The following is an 18,589-nucleotide window of genomic DNA, read 5'->3' as shown; positions in this document are numbered from 1 at the left end:
CAATTTCTTCCGGAGTTACCAGAGAGACACTCCTAGTACCTGACGTTGATTCTAATTTAATTTCTTTAGCATTAAAAGGATTATGCCTCTTCTGCACTCCCTTCCCTGTCTGTTTGTTGGGCAGGTCCAAGAACGCAACTTCAGACTCACACTCACTGGACTGATCATCTATTATTATGGGTTCCTGTCTGGGTGGTGCCATGATTGGGTTCATAACTGGAGGGTTTGAATTTCCCTGATTATTCCCATATAACGTAACCACTGGTCCTATAGTTACCGGGATAGTCAAGGCCTCAGGACTGGTGTTTAACTGGGAGATTTTCTGAATTATTTCTGTTCTCTGTCTAGCTAGAGCCTCTTGCTCCCTTTCCTCCAGTATCCTTCCTAATGTTCGGTCAGGTATTATCTGTGGGGTCAGGTGAGGAGTAAAATTTGGGGCAGTAGGATGCGTTTCACTCGGTCCTCCACCATAATTTGGTTTTGGGAACAAAGTTCCTGTGCCAAATGACCTGCGCTCTTCCCCATATGGAGGCTGTAAAAAGGGCATTCCTGAACTTGATGGTTTTTCTTCGTTTTCATAAAGGGGTCTGGGGAAAAACGTTCTTTCACGGGAATATTTCTCCTCCGGGCTCACGGGTACTCTGGGATATATATTCCTCACCTCCGCGGGTCCGGGATTCTCAAAATAGGGCAGTACCTGGCCCCCTCCCCCCCTACTTAGGGATCTGTCCTCCTCCTTAATAGATGGACGCTGGGGATTTTCTCCTGCACTGGAAGGTCGGGCTCCCTCATTATAAGGGGGCGGACTTCTCGTAAAGATATCATCTAACAATTCATCGTCTGATTCCCCAAGGGACCCCCAATGTTTACACTTTTCTGTCTTTTTCTCTCCCGCTGAAGGGTTACATGCCGGCATCATGGGAAACAGACCCTCAACAATCATGCTCTGCCTCCACTGTTTCATCTTTTTATCCCTGGTCTCTTGTTTCAGCTTTGGGTACCACTTGGTCAGACCTTTGTCCATTCGGGGTTTTTCTCTTTCGAAAGCCTCAATCGCCCATTCCTCTAATGCCTCATACTGAGTTAGTCTCGGTCTGGGATGCAATTCATTCATTCGGGTTCTTAAATTAAATAAGATCCTACCATTGAAAGTACCATCTAACGGAAAAGCCAATATTCCGTCATCTTTTGTGTACTTTACCCAATTCTCCAACCACACACAGGTATTGTACCCTCGATCAAACATCATGAACGAGGCGGGAGTATTCGGTGGCGGGACAATAACGCCCTCTCTAGATTTAATCGGTTTGTCTGTTTTGAAATAATTCTTTACCCTATTTACAAGGGACATCTTTCTCTTTGTTCCGTACATAATATCGTATCTATTAGCTTTCCACTGATCCCTTTCAAACCCTTGGTTTCTTGAATCAGGTCTAGTCTCTGGACAATACAAATGCCACATACGATTTCTACGCTTAACTTTGTTTACAAAATCACCTCCAATCAGAACGCGTCTTACAATTCCGTGCGACCAATGGGGTGCACGCGTTCAAATATTTTCAGCCAATGGGTGCGCGGCCCCTTCGTGAGACAGTCCTCATGCTCCGGCGCTTCACCCCTCCTTTACAATTCCAGCCCCGCTACCCGCCCGCTGCTTCTACCAATCCCAGCGCGGCACGGAGTGACGTCAGAGACGCTTCGCGGCTGACTCCCTCCCTTCACAAGGTAACGGAAACTTTCTTTCTTTCTAAAGTGCTCAGTGCTTGGTTATTTGACAACGAATACACATTCACCACAGTGCTCAAGTGTCTAGACAGGAAAGATTTATTTTACTGCAAGTAAACTACTTCCATTTACTTTTCACACGCTGCGGGTAGATCTCTTCCGCCTACCCTTCACTCTAGCATCGGTGAACCTGTTATTCCCCTAAACTCATCCACTTCTCCGGGATATATCCGAGTCTAAGGTTTCCCAGCGGACCCCTCTGCTTTCACCCTAGCTCCGAGGAACCTGCTACTCTTCCGATGTGACCCTTACTAGGTTACGCCACTATGGGAATTTTGCCAATGAACCTCGTTACTGACATTTATTCACAAACGTATTCAGAAGAACCCTAGTTAGTGCTTCCCGGTTATCCTAACCTGCACCTAACTTTCCTCAAGCCTGCGACCTCAAGGCAATGGATTCTATTCACCACTTGCCTTTTCAATTCCCCGGGGAGTTCGGACAACAATAAACAATACGGTTTACAAACGCATGGATTAATACATATAACAATATAAGAACAAGAATAATAATGAAAAAACAATTCATGAATTTCAAAGCAGCGTATTCACAAGAGATTGATCAGATCTCTCGGAACGGCCGCTCTTATAGCAGCATTAATATACTAGCAGCTACCGACTTGAATAGACTAACTAGTCCCTGCCTAACCTTTAGCTATTCCCTAACCATCCTCTGCTAGCCAGAAAAACTGATAGAGCGCGCGAGGTCACCCAGCCAATAATTTCGCGGTTTCCGGCTTCGGGCCCATATACTTTCAATTCACAATATACATTGACCGGGCGACTTCACGGGCTGCTACCAATTTGTGTGAATTCCCTACTGTTATTACTCAGTGTACCCGACTTACCATCCACCGACACGGGTACCTATGACCACAACGGATCAGGGAGCTAGCTGTAAAAGGAAAGGCAGCAAAATATACCAACTCAAAATGACATTCAAATACTGTTGTAAAATGACCACGGACAACTGGAAGGTTTAAAATGTTTATCTAAAGTTCGTTTTCTTCTAACATAAGATTTACAAGAATAAGGCAATCAATAACCAAGATAACGAAAAGTACATAACTATAGAGGAACAAAGTCAGGGTAATCATTTAAATGCTAATATGAGATGCAAAGGGAAATACTATGCATTTAGGGCAAAAATTCTTTAGACAATTTAAGCAAGGCCGTTCTAGACCATATCAGGAAATGACAAACCGCAATGCAAAATATGATTTCTAAAAGGTAGGGTAACATGGGAACATATTAAGAAAAATTATGCAATTGACTTTACGTTTCGATAGTTGCGGAAAGCATGGAAAATAACATATGCAAAGGTGTCTCTTTATTGAAGCAAAAGTCAGAAAATTAGAAAGGTGCGAGTTTAAAGAGTTTAGAGCGATATTTACCTAGACTGGTGTGGAAACCAAACCCTGGCCAAGGGTCAGTTAAGGACAGGAAACCCTCAAGGAAGGATACCCCTCAAAGGACAGCAGGTGCAGAATGGACACCCAGGACAGGACAGGATACCCTCGGATTAGGAATCAGGATAGGACCCTCAGGACAGGACAGCAAACCCTCAGGACAGGACCGCTCAGGACAGGACCGCACCCGCAGTTTGGAAGCAACGCCTGCGCTCCACCCTCGCTGCAGCTATCGATCAAGACCCCGATTGGGTCAGCGAACTCCCAGCAAAGTGCTCCGCCAGCACTTTAAGGTTCAGTAAAACCTTAGTCTATGGTCAAATTCGGACAGAGTGCTCCGCAGTGCTCTGTATCTTCAGTCACCTATTGAGTACGATGGGTCAGTGACAGGTCAGCTAAACCAGACAAGTCGGACAATTCCCTAGGTGAACCCAGGGTAGATATACAGTTTGGGGACGGTGTACCACCCCCCAATGTTGCAAAGTGTCAGAATCCCTCAATTTGGATTGGTCCTAAGATAGGATTTGGGTAACACACCAATCATAACACACTATTTGGATACCTAATTTACATCTCTGGGTACCGCCTAGCGAGATTGGGGTTCCCATGAGAAACTGCGCAGAATACAGGCAAAGAATACATTTTTGCAACATAATGGAACAATATAGTGATGCTGCGGGGCGAAGGTGCTGTTCCCAGGCTTGCTTCTGGTATCAACCTTCTTTGGCAGCCATTCAAATGCCAAGATGACTTTTGTCGAGTCTGCGCACAAGTACCCTCCAAGATGGCTTTCGGCTCAGTCAGACCCCCATTCCCCGCGGTACATGAAAAGTAAGCGAGAACAAATTAATACATAGAAATAACAGTATGAAAACACAGCATTGGTCTTGTACTTTCAACTTATCACTAAGAATTATACTTATGCAGTCTAAATGTTAGCTACATATATACGAACACGTGAGCAGTGGCACGAGCAGTACCACGTTACTGGCAAAGCTATGTATTACGCATGCGCATAAATTTCCCTCCAAACCTGCAGACACGTCAGGACACGTGAGTGTGGCTGACGCATGCGCAGTAACTAAATACAAGCAGCGGCCATATTTTAAGGACACGGGTTAAGTGCATTAGAAATACACATAAGCAAGCTTCATAGACCTTGTTTAAACACAATATAAACGTTAGTAAGACGTACAAATTATTACTTTGTTACACATAAACGAGGTTCTTGACTGAAGCACGTCGCGATGCGAAGCGTTGCTTCATCAATAGCACCACTAGCATTGTGTTCTGCAATGCCAAGCATGCTCACTGAGTAGTTGTAACTCTCAAACTTTGTGGATACAATTACTGTGCAGGTGCAGTGATGCCAACGTGTACATTTCATTTCTTGTCTGACTGTTCATGCTCAGTGTTTAGTTTGTTGATGCAGGCTTGCACACAGGACAAATGACCATGACCATTGATGCTCTAACTGTATAGATAATATTCCCTTGTAATGAAAACTTGTCTGGTCAAATGTGTGATGTAAAAACATGTTGGATGTGTAGTAATGGCGTCTTACATTGTCACCCTTACAGGTTGATGCCCATCACAAACATGAAATCTGGAAGTCCATTGTACAGGCAGTTCGATCAGTGGGGGTCAACAAAGGCCAAACCCACAACTGTAAGAAGAGGTGGCAGGACCTCCGTGGCTGGACCAGGAGGATCACAAGGGTACAGCTGAAGCAGTCACCTCCACGCCGACGGGGCGGAGGATGGACACTGACACCCCACAGGATCTTTACAGTGGTCTTCCCTGAACTGGATGTGCAGCTGAAGGCCAGAGAGCAGCAAGGAGTGGGTAAGTTTATTCCTCTTTGGTGAAGTATGGCTATTTGCACTCCCTCAGCCTCCTGACACTCCCACAGTTTGTGTGTGTGAGACAACACTAATGTGGACACATTTGGTGAATCTCCATTCTCATCTGCTGAACAGGTGTGGGCCTTTTGGCCTCTGAGTAGTGTCACTAGCACAGTGTGTCCTTGCTGTTGACCAAGGAGAATGTTTGTGCTGGCATCTGCTACAGGTGCCTCTTACTGTGCCTCATGAGTGTGGCCATTGCTTGTGCACATAGACAGATGTCTGACATGAACATTGTGTGTGCAATACAAAGGAGTTGTAATTGCTGATGTGGGGCACCGTAAATGTCGGAGGTATTTAGAAGACACACATGCATCCTGTGACCCCAATATTGGTGGATGAATGTCATGGTTGTGACACATGCATATCCACCTTCCTACTGTTTCTGGACATCACCTGTTGCACATGGACCAGGATAGGTATGCCAACTCCGCACAGATGAGACACTCGGACCGCCCAATCCTGGCTGTCAGCCAACAATGTGAGCATTCTGACATGTGCAATGGTGCGTCTGCCACTGTGGCATAGCTTCTTTTACTTCAGAAGTCTTACAATGTTTGTAAGTGCATGCCTTATGATATGTGGATGTTGTATAAGAACATGGGGAAAACATAGGTGTGTAATTAATTGAGTGTGCCTAATGGTGGCTTGAAAATGAAAGTGCAAGCTGCTTCACTTTCTTCCCAACAGGCTGTGATGTGTCCAAATTTACTGATCTGTGCTAGCACAAACTCAAATGTCTAATTTGGATACTATGTGATCATCTGATTCTTGGAGATATGGGTAGCAGGGGTTGTACATGTGTACTTGAGAGCTACAGAGGTTGCATTGCCCACTAATGCATTGGTGTGACACACGGCACACAGTTGGTTTCGGAATGCACTGCCCCAGTCACAGGAGACAGTACAGACTCATTGGCCATGGTGTGCCACAGGGAAATCAGGATACTTCAGTATTGTCAGTTATCATGCATGCACTCCGTTGTAGCATTGACTATCATGACATGAGGCCATCCTGGTGTCTGGGATTGGAATAATATCCATAATGTTAACAGTGACATTGGCCAGGCCATTTCCAGACACATGTACAGAGTCAGTGGAGAGAGATGTGATATATGCGTAGTGACGCATTACACTCAAAATCCTTGCAGATCTGACACCTGGCCCTTTGTGGGGCATCTTTGCACATATACTTAGTGACATCATACATGCACCAGACGGATGTGTCCATCCCCAGAATGTTAACTTGCGGCATGGTTGACTGGCAGGATGACAAGTGGCTGGTTCACATATGTGTCAGTCATTTTTGCTCTGCTTACAGATGATGCCAAGGCCTGCTCTGTGATGTACTGCACTTACAGTCATGTGTCAGCTCAATACCGGTGACTAATGTGAATCTGTTTTTCTTCATTGTTTGCAGCAGCATAGAATACTACAGGAGGAGACAGCTCCATGGACCTAGAGGAGCGGCAGAGCCAGACTGTGTCTTCGACAGAGGAGCTGGAGGGACCCAGTGGCACAGAGGCCACACTAAGGAACACTCAGCTACATCAGCTGAGGACGCATCCAGTTCCAGTGATGACTCCATTGAGGAGGCGGGTGTCAGCAGACCTGAAACAACAGCTAGCATGTCTGTCCCCACCATCACCATGACCTTCTCCACCTTCCCAGCTGCTCCCATCCCTGAAGTCCGTGGAGGCTCTATGTTAGGGAGCATGTATCCTTCGGTCCAGGCACCACACCCCTGCCCCCATCTCCTCTGCTGCTCTGAGTGTGGAGTCTGTGGACATGCAGACATTGATGGTAAGTGTCCTCCATGCTCACAGCGGTCTGTTGACACAATTGGTGTCTGTCATGGAGGGCATCTCAGCAAGCATGTCTGCCCAACAGCAGACCAATCAGTCCATGGCCTCCTTACTGACAGCAGCAGTGTCCCTCCTCCAACAGTCACTCAACCCTCCCACCTCGGCCCCATCCACAATACCCACTGACCTACCAACCCAACTCACATCCACACAGGCACAGGCAAGTACATCATCAGACCCAAGCAGCACACAGTAAAGCAAGACAACGTCTAGACATGCAAGCATGCACACTCCGGGACTGGCAGTACACACACAGGGCTAGGGCACAGACACACACAGAAAAGCTTCCACAACAACTCCCCGGTCCTCTGATACATCTCCCTCCAAAACCCCTTCCCTTGCCTCACCTGCAACACCCACTTGCCAGCAACTCTACCTATGTGACCTGGGCCTCTTCCCCAGTACTCCATCGGATCCCACTCTCAAGGGGAAGAGGCGGTCACCACGAACAGCAGGGAGTTCCCCTGCCACAGAGACACCCTCCCCCAGGTGCATGGACACTGAGGCCCCCATCCACAATCCCCCAGGACAGGAGGATCAAGACCCCTCCCTATTCACGCACCACCACCACACAGTGTCTGTCCTCCAGTCCCAAGCCCATCACTAATACAGTTTCCTCACCACACCCTGAACCCGGTTCCCCCACACACAGATACACCATGCCCAAAATGCCCACTTCCCCTTTGACCCAAGACACTACATTTAACATTGACACTGCAGTGGAGACTCTGTCCACCCGTTGTGACTTGGGCACTGCTGTGGTGACAGTGCCTAGTGTCAGTCACCTCCATGTCAGTTGCCACTGAGACTCCTGCACCCACCACCCCTCACCTGCCCCATACTGCTATCCCCTGATCCTATCTCTGTGGTGCCTGGCCTGACCATATGTATGTCCCTGCAAGGGGAGATGTACCCTGGCTGTATCAGTGCAGGCAAGTAATGTGGTTCCCTCATTTCTGTTGTACACCTAATGGACAAAATTGATGGACTGGCAATGTGCCTTTATGTTCTCCTTGGTTTCACCACATCACTAATTTTGAGTTGAATAAAGCAAGTTTTTTGTGAATGTTGTTTTGCATATGATGTACATGATGTTGTTAATGTGTATCATTAGTTGAAGTTGTAATACTTGTGATGTAGCAATTGATTGTTTTTCAAATGTGTTGGACTCCATGTGGTCCATGGTATCTGAGTCCTATTACAGTATGTATCCTTGTCATCCTTTTCTGCAATTCGAGTATGCCATGATCCTTACAACTGGGCACAGGGAGGCTCTAAATTACTTGTCTGTGTCACATCTGTGGCTTGCACTGTTGCACTTATGTTGTGCTTACACTTGTGCACAAAGTAATGAAGCTTCTCTCCAAATCTTCCGGCCGAGGATAATTATGAGGCTTTTTGTCTCAGGATATCGACAATTATTGACTCCCTAGCTCCATTAAAAACATGCAAGCACAAGGGTAGAGCATCAGCTCCTTGGTTCGACGATTCTCTAAAGGTTCTTAAATTGGCCTGTAAGCAGGCTGAAAGAAAATGGAGACTGGGCTACCTTGATGCTAACAAGCAAATCTGGAATCCTGATTGCGCAAAAAAAGCTATCCCTCCCCCACAACACCTGTGCGACAATCTGGCGCTGTTCTTCAATGACAAAATTTAGACTATCATTCGAAACCTAAGCATCTCCCCCACTCTGGTCGACTTCATCGGACCTCCTGTTGGAATTTCCCCCCATTACTGAGATGGAATTTAACAGACTGGCTCAAGGGATTTCCTCGGGCTCTCCTCTCGACCCCATCTCCCCTAAAAACTGGAAGATATCCGGAGAGGAACTTTTTCCCACTCTTTGCAGGATCTGCAATCAATCCCTGAGCAGTGGCCTAGTTCCTGCCCTATGGACGCAGGCTCTCATTCGGCCACTGTTGAAGAAACCCTCTCTGAATTCTGAGTGTCTACAGAATTATCGACCAATCTCCCTGCTACCATTCCCGGCATAAATTGCCGAGCGCTGGGTGAGCTCGTGCCTCTCCAAACATCTGGAGCAGAATCATTTCCTGGACGAAATACAATTTGGCTTTCGTCCAGCCCATGGCACTGAAACAGCCCTACTTACTGCCATGGAGGACCTTCGTATGCGTGCAGACAGGGGCCAGGCAGCAGCCTTGATCCTGTTGGACCTGTCTGCCGCATTCGATACAGTCAACCATATGATTCTGCTGGAGAGACTAAGAGAGGCCGGGGTGGGTGGCACTGTCCTGCATTGGTTTCACTCCTTCCTGAGGGATAGGACGCAGGCTGTGTCCCTCCCCCCGTATCAATCGGCCTTCTCCCCGGTGACCCACGGGGTGCCTCACGGCTCGTCCATCAGCCCGATTTTATTTAACGTTTATTTTAAACCTCTGATTACGTTAATAAAATCCCACAGGCTAAGAGCAATTAACTATGCCGATGACACTCAGTTCATTCTCTCTTGGGAGGGTGAGGAATCGATTCCTTTGGAGTCGTTTCATGACTCTCTGCGAGACACGGCTTGCTGGCTACACAAGAATTCCTTACAGTTCAACGCCTCCAAAACCGAGGTTCTGTTCTGTGCCGGAGGTAGGATCCCTCGCCCGTTCCCAGCGGAGTTCTGGCCCCCTGAAACTCTGAAAAAACCACAGCCGGTCACCACTGTTCGCAATCTGGGTGTTATAATAGACAATAAGCTCACCATGGAAGTCCCAGGTTGCGAAAACAGTGCTCACCTGCACTGCCCTTATTCGCTCACTCCGCAAGATATTTCCACTCCTTCGCTTGCAGGCCCGGGCCTTAATAGTCAGGTGCACCATTCTTAGTCGCCTTGACTATTGCAATGCGCTGTTGCTCGAGGCCCCGTCTGCGCTGTTAGACAGACTCCAAAGAGTTCAAACAGCTGCTGCCAAACTGGCCCTGGGCTGGCCTAGGAGATCCTCGGCCACTGCGGCAATGGCTGAGCTTCACTGGCTCCCTATGAAACAGCGAGTTGCTTTTAAATCTCTTTGTCTTGTTTTTAAAGCTTTGCACGGAGTTGGGCCAGCTCCCCTGCAATCTATGTTTGACTGGTACATTCCAACCAGAGCCCTCCGATCTACATCAGCCTGTCTTGTTAAAGTACCAAGATTTAAAAAAGTCAGGACAGGAGGAAGATCTTTCAGGGTTACTGCATCAAAACTCTGGAACAGCCTGCCTTTGGATGTCCGTCAAATAAGTGAACTTCTCCCTTTTAGGAAACGGGTCAAAACTTGGCTGTTTCCAAAATGTTAACTGCCAATTACTCAACTGTTGTCTCCCAGTGCATCCTTCTTAAGAGTTGTCTCAGCGCCAGGATACCTGCAAGGTGATAGTTGCGCTTTATAAATGTTTTAAATAAATAAATAAATAAATACATTTCTTAGAACAGTGGGCACTTCTACACTGGGCATGCGTATTTTAGCAGCAATGGTCACCAAGTTATTTGTGGTGTCAGTGCAACTTGCCATACATGTTAATTGAATATGTGCAGATGACTTGAATACACTCCTGTACATAGCCCGATGTGACCTGAGCTCTCAGTCTTCTGTAATTGTTGACTCACTAACCACAATTTATGCAGGCACGACAGGGCCCTGCACAGACTACTTTTGCACACCTGACCTTCCACGGTAGTAGTGTCACCTCATGGCAGTGTGTCATTCCGTGAAATTGCCTGAGCCCATGGGGTATGTTCTGTGAGCATGTCGTTGGGTTCCCTTCCATTTTTCTATACAGACTGTATGCCCTACAGATGTCCCTGTCTGTGATGCTTGATGAGTTGGCCTGTGTTCATCCAAGATGGTTGCCCTGTGTTTTCTGGGTTGTAGGTGTATGGAAAACTTCTTGCCATTAGCGTGTCATCCCGCTGTGTATTTGTTGTTAGGGTCTGGGAGGTGAGCAAACATAAGTGTGACATATTTCGGATTTGTCAAGGCAGATTAGTGTTTTCAACCTCAAGTGGATTTCCCAAAGTGGCATATTTCAGTGAGTGGCTCACTTGTATGTGTGTTTGACTGCTCCCACTGCTCAGATTCAAAGCTGCACGGTTTGAAGGTTTCAATAAGTGTTCTTTTTGGGTCTCCTTGTGTTCCTCAATGTACTGGGACTGTGGCAGGGATACCAATTATTAGGATACATTTCATGTCAGACACATGTACCGCAGACTGTGCTTTGTGGCAGACATTCATGAGGGTTTTTAACCGGCCATGTGTGACTAGTAGGTGCACCTTAGATCCCCCCTACAACCCCTGGTATTGTCATGTCCAATGTCTCAGTCCATGTGGGATTTGCAGATGCACATTAGTGCCGTTCACGGTGTGCGGTGTTGGGAGTGTCCTTATGTAAGTTGTTGTGTTATGTTATGTTAGTCTGAATTTGTAGAGCGCACGTTCACCGCATGGTTTCTTGGCACTGTGTGCCGCTGGGGTACCCGTCCTGGCTTTTCCCTGTGAGATGGTCCCTGTTGGGCTTCCCCAGGATGAAGGCAAGATTTCCCCAGCAGTGAGGGAGCCGTTGTGGAGATTAAGCTAGCTATAGCCCAGAGTTGCAGCGTGGGACCCATGGTTAGAGAGGCACCGAGGCGCGATTTATCGAGCCCGCTGACATTGGATCCGTACCCTGCCGCATCGGGAATTGAACCCTGGTCCCGGGCCGACCTCTGCTTCTGGATCTGCCGCCTCTAACCGGTGAGCCACACTTCTCCACAAGTTGTGGCATGGCTATGCCCCTACCTTTATTTACCTTTCTTTAATGTTTACAATGTCCAGTTTTGTAAATGTAGTGTGATGTATCGATGGGTTGGATAAGCTAGTCCATTCTTATTTATTTACAGTAGGTTTTATGTCTATTGTAAGTATTGCTTTTTATATGTGTATTTATTTGTTTGTATTTAACAGCCCTGAAGAAGTCCTGCACTAGGACGAAACACGTCGGCTGTACTGTGTGTAGATTCAAAAACAACAGTTGATGGACAGAATGCAGAACAATGTCATACATTCACCCCAGTACAGGGATCTGGGCATAAATCCATTGTATTTTTGCACTCCACACCACCCCAGTTCAGACATGGTCATATGCAAATCAGCCTTGACCCTTTGCCTCATGGGAACAGTCCAGCCCAAACTGCCAACCCATGTCTTTCCTGGACTGGAATCAAGCATCCTAGGACCGCTTTCCGGCTATCAGCCGTCTTCAGCCAGGATAGCTTGACTCCAGTGGTGTGGAGAGCATGGGACTCACGTCTGAGCATACCCATCCCACGCGGGGTGACAAATGCAAAAACAACAGTTGATGGACAGAATGCCCAACAATGTCATACATTCACCCCAGTACAGGGATCTGGGCCTAAATCCATTGTTTTTTGCACTCCATACCACCCCAGTTCAGACATGGTCATATGCAAATCAGCCTTGACCCTGTGTCTCATGGGAACAGTCCAGCCCGAACTGCCAAACCATGTCTTTCCTGGACCGGAATCAAGCATCCTAGGACCGGTTTCTGGCTATCAGCCGTCTTCAGCCAGGATAGCTTGACTCCAGTGGTGTGGAGAGCATGGGACTCACGTCTGAGCATACCCATCCCACTCAGGGTGACGAATGCGAAAACAACAGTTAATGGACAGAATGCACAACAATGATATACATTCACCCCAGTACAGGGATCTGGGCCTAAATCCATCGTTTTTTTGCACTCCACACCACCCCTGTTCAGACATGGTCATATGCAAATCAGCCTTGACCCTGTGTCTCATGGGAACAGTCCAGACCGAACTGCCAAACCATGTCTTTCCTGGACCGGAAACAAGCATCCTAAGACCGGTTTCTGGCTATCAGCCGTCTTTAGCCAGGATAGCTTGACTCCAGTGGTGTGGAGAGCATGGGACTCACGTCTGAGCATATCCATCCCACTCAGGGTGACAAATGCAAAAACAACAGTTGAACGACAGAATGCAGAACAATGTCATACATTCACCCCAGTACAGGCATCTGGGCCTAAATCCATCGTTTTTTTGCACTCCACACCACCCCAGTTCAGACATGGTCATATGCAAATCAGCCTTCACCCTGTGCCTCATGGGAACAGTCCAGTCCAAACTGCCAAACCATGTCTTTCCTGGACCGGAATCAAGCATCCTAGGACCGGTTTCTGGTGCGCCAGTTATTGTAAATCTGCCCCTATACATTTAGCCAACGAGGGAGCACTTACTGATTAGACAGTAGAAAGTACTCCAGTTGAGTAGAGGTATTGCACAAAAAGGTGGCATCTTCGTGGACAAACATGCAGGGCAGGATTCATTCTGCCCCCTGTTAGACTCGTTTTTTGTGCCCTTCTGCCCTCTGTTAGACTCGTTTTTCCCTTGTTTTTCTGCCCTTCTGCCCTCTGTTAGACTCGTTTTTCCCTTGTTTTTCTGCCCTTCTGCCCCCTGTTAAACTTGTTTTTTGTGCCCTTCTGCCCTCTGTTAGACTCGTTTTTTGTGCCCTTCTGCCCTCTGTTATTCCCTTCTTTTTGTGCCCTTCTGCCCTTTGTTAGACTCGTTTTTTGTGCCCTTCTATCCTCTGTTAGACTCGTTTTTGTGCCTTTCTGCCCGTTAGACTTGTTTTTTGTGCCCTTCTGCCCTCTGTTAGACTCGTTTTTCCCTTGTTTTTCTGCCCTTCTGCCCTCTGTTAGACTAGTTTTTCCCTTGTTTTTCTGCCCTTCTGCCCCCCTGTTAAACTAGTTTTTTGTGCTCTTCTGCCCTCTGTTATACTCATTTTTTGTGCCCTTCTGCCCTCTGTTATTCCCTTGTTTTTGTGCCCTTCTGCCCTTTGTTAGACTGGTTTTTTGTGCCCTTCTGCCCTCTGTTAGACTCGTTTCTGTGCCTTTCTGCCCTGTTAGACTCGTTTTTTGTGCCCTTCTGCCCTCTGTTAGACTCGATTTTCCCCTTGTTTTTCAGCCTTTCTGTCCTCTGTTAGACTGTTTTTTTGTGCCCTTCTGCCCTCTGTTAGACTCGTTTTTCCCTTGTTTTTCTGCCCTTCTGCCCTTTGTTAGACTGCTTTTTGTGCCTTTCTGCCCTCTGCATCACCACATCATCACTTAGCGCTACCCCAGCATCACTCAGCATCACCACATTATCACTCAGCACCACCACCTTATCACTCAGCACCACCACAGCACCACTCAGCGCCACCACAGCATCACTCAGCACCACCACACCATCACTCAGCGCCACCACATTATCACTCAGCACCACAACAGCACTACTCAGCACCACCACAGCATCACTCAGCACCACCACATTATCACTCAGCACCACCACAGCACTACTCAGCACCACGACAGCATCAAACAGCACCACCACAGCACCAATCAGCACCACCACAGCACCACTCAGCGCCACATCAGCATCACTCAGCACCACCACAGCATCACTCAGCACCACCACATTATCACTCAGCACCACCACAGCACTACTCAGCACCACCACAGCATCACTCAGCACCACCACAGCATCACTCAGCACCACCACAGCACCACTCAGCACCACCACATTATCACTCAGGACCACCAAATTATCACTCAGCACCACCACAGCACCACTCAGCGCCACCACAACATCACTCAGCACCACCACACCATCACTCAGCACCACCACATTATCACTCAGCACCACCACAGCACTACTCAGCACCACCACATCATCACTCAGCACCACCGCAGCATCACTCAGCACCACCACAGCACCAATCAGCACCACCACAGCACCACTCAGCGCCACCACAGCATCACTCAGCACCACCACAGCATCACTCAGCACCACCACATTATCACTCAGCAACACCAAAGCACCACTCAGCATCACCACAGCACCACTCAGCACCACCACAGCACCACTCAGCGCCACCCCAGGATCAATCTGCGCAACCATTCAACAACATCTGGTTCAAATATGTTCTCTCAATGTTTCAAACTTTATTACAATGCCACAAAAAGATGTTAATATTTCCCTTCTGTTCTTGGATTTTCGTTACAATAAAATAAACTGAACATAATCTTCACAAAAGTTATTTATAAAAGTTTAAGCTATTGCCATTATGAATTAAAATCACTTTTATTTAAGTATTAATTATTTTAAAAAATTAAAAGCCATTGTAATTTGTAATATCAATACAGCTTAGTCACCTAAATACAAAACATGTTGCATTACAAATGCTATTGGTGTCACATTTGCGAAAGTTATAACTATTGGCATTGTAAATGACAAAGCCTTTAATTTAGCTATTTTCAAAACCAACACATAAATAAAAGAATGCAGAACATTGTCATACATTCACCCCAGTACAGGGATCTGGGCCTAAATCCATCATTTTTTTTAAGTATGGGCGAAATTTGCGAATTCGCGTTCCGCGAATTCGTGCAAAATCGTATGTGTTTTAACGTGTTCGCTGAGTTTTTTGTGTGTTCGCGGGGTTTTTTGCATGTTCGCGGGGCTTTTTGCGTATTCGCGGGCCGCTTGCATGGCGAAGATACCCATGCGGTCGTGTATGGGCACAGCACCCTCTGGTTCACCACTGCCACCCTCTGGTTCATCACTGCCACCCTCTGGTTCACCACTGCCACCCTCGGGTTCACCCCTGCCACCTTCTAGTTTACCCCTGCCACCCTCTGGTTCACCACTGCCACCCTCTGGTTCAGCCCTGCCACTCTCTGTTTCACCCCTGCCACCCTCTGGTTCAGCACAGTCACTCTCTGGTTCACCACTGCCACCCTCTGGTTCACGACTGCCACCCTCCGGTTCATCACAGCACCTCTGGTTCACCACTGCCACCCTCTGGTTAACCACTGTCACCCTCTGATTCAGCACTGCCACCCTCTGGTTTACCACTGCCACCCTCTGGTTCACCCCTGCCACCCTCTGGTTCACCACTGCCACCCTCTGGTTCATCACAGCACCCTCTGATTCACCCCTGCCACCCTCTAACACAGCACTGTCCCCCTCTGGTTCACCACTGCCACCCTCTGGTTCATGACTGCCACCCTCTGGTTCATCACAGCACCTCTGGTTCACCACTGCCACCCTCTGGTTAACCACTGTCACCCTCTGGTTCAGCACTGCCACCCTCTGGTTCACCACTGCCACTCTCTGGTTCACCACTGCCACCCTCTGGTTCACCCATGCCACCCTCTGGTTCATCACTGCCACCCTCTGGTTCAGCACTGCCACCCTCTGGTTCAGCACTGTCACCCTCTGGTTCACCCCTGCCACCCTCTGGTTCATCACTGTCACCCTCTGGTTCATCACTGCCACCCTCTGGTTCACCACTGCCACCCTCTACCGAGACCTTTTGTGACGCAGCGGCAGCACAAAAGATGCACCATGGTGCTGGGTATTAACAACGTGACGCATCTGAGAGATGCGTCATGTTGTAAAGCCCTGCGCCATCAGGAGATGTTCCGGCGCAGGGGAGGGCGTTACTGCGCAGGAACGCCTCCTAAAAGTGGCTGAGTGAAATCTACAAGATTTCACTCAGTCACTTTTAGGCCAATGCTGCGTCAAAACCCTGCGCCTGCTTGAAGCAGGCGCAAGGTTTGATGCAGCATTGGGGAGATAGGGCCCCCCAGAGCATTGCTGGAGCTGCGTCGCAAGCGCAATGCAGCTCCAGCAATGCGCTGCTTTTACGGCACAGATGTGTGACGCATCTGTGCTGTTTTTGCCAAATGGTGCGCTGCATTGTAAATGCGGCGCACCATGGGTGGCGGAGCTGCGGCGCACAATAACTGGTGCATCCCTGGGGATGCGCCAGTTATTGTAAATCTGCCCCTATACATTTAGCCAATGAGGGAGCACTTACTGATTAGACAGTAGAAAGTACTCATGTTGAGTAGAGGTATTGCACAAAAAGGTGGCATCTTCGTGGACAAACATGCAGGGCGGGATTCATTCTGCCCCCTGTTAGACTCGTTTTTTGTGCCCTTCTGCCCTCTGTTAGACTCGTTTTTCCCTTGTTTTTCTGCCCTTCTGCCTCCTGTTAAACTTGTTTTTGTGCCCTTCTGCCCTCTGTTAGACTCGTTTTTTGTGCCCTTCTGCCCTCTGTTATTCCCTTGTTTTTGTGCCCTTCTGCCCTTTGTTAGACTCGTTTTTTGTGCCCTTCTGCCCTCTGTTAGACTCGTTTTTGTGCCTTTCTGCCCCGTTAGACTTGTTTTTTGTGCCCTTCTGCCCTCTGTTAGACTCGTTTTTCCCTTGTTTTTCTGCCCTTCTGCCCTCTGTTAGACTAGTTTTTCCCTTGTTTTTCTGCCCTTCTGCCCCCCGTTAAACTCGTTTTTTGTGCTCTTCTGCCCTCTGTTAGACTCATTTTTTGTGCCCTTCTGCCCTCTGTTATTCCCTTGTTTTTGTGCCCTTCTGCCCTTTGTTAGACTCGTTTTTTGTGCCCTTCTGCCCTCTGTTAGACTCGTGTCTGTGCCTTTCTGCCCTGTTAGACTTGTTTTTTGTGCCCTTCTGCCCTCTGTTAGACTCGATTTTTCCCTTGTTTTTCAGCCTTTCTGTCCTCTGTTAGACTGTTTTTTTGTGCCCTTCTGCCCTCTGTTAGACTCGTTTTTCCCTTGTTTTTCTGCCCTTCTGCCCTTTGTTAGACTGCTTTTTGTGCCTTTCTGCCCTCTGCATCACCACATCATCACTCAGCGCTACCCCAGCATCACTCAGCATCACCACATTATCACTCAGCACCACCACATTATCACTCAGCACCACCACAGCACCACTCAGCGCCACCACAGCATCACTCAGCACCACCACACCATCACTCAGCGCCACCACATTATCACTCAGCACCACCACAGCACTACTCAGCACCACCACAGGATCACTCAGCACCACAACAGCATCACTCAGCACCACCACAGCACCAATCAGCACCACCACAGCACCACTCAGCGCCACATCAGCATCACTCAGCACCACCACAGCATCACTCAGCAGCACCACATTATCACTCAGCACCACCACAGCACTACTCAGCACCACCACAGCATCACTCAGCACCACCACAGCACCACTCAGCACCACCACATTATCACTCAGCACCACCACATTATCACTCAGCACCACCACAGCACCACTCAGCGCCACCACAGCATCACTCAGCGCCACCACACCATCACTCAGCACCACCACATTATCACTCAGCACCACCACAGCACTACTCAGCACCACCACAGCATCACTCAGCACCACCGCAGCATCACTCAGCACCACCACAGCATCACTCAGCACCACCACATTATCACTCAGCACCACCAAAGCACCACTCAGCATCACCACAGCACCACTCAGCACCACCACAGCACCACTCTGCGCCACCCCAACATCAATCTGCGCAACCATTCAACAACATCTGGTTCAAATATGTTCTCTCAATGTTTCAAACTTTATTACAAATGCCACAAAAAGATGTTAATATTTCCCTTCTGTTCTTGGATTTTCGTTACAATAAAATAAACTGAACATAATCTTCACAAAAGTTATTTATAAAAGTTTAAGCTATTGCCATTATGAATTAAAATCACTTTTATTTAAGTATTAATTATTTAAAAAAATTAAAAGCCATTGTAATTTGTAATATCAATACA

The sequence above is a fragment of the Lissotriton helveticus genome, chromosome 7 (assembly GCF_964261635.1).
Source record: "Lissotriton helveticus chromosome 7, aLisHel1.1, whole genome shotgun sequence".
Lineage (NCBI taxonomy): Eukaryota > Metazoa > Chordata > Amphibia > Caudata > Salamandridae > Lissotriton > Lissotriton helveticus.
The sequence above is the reverse complement of the archived record's forward strand: the minus strand, read 5'-3'. Positions refer to the sequence as shown.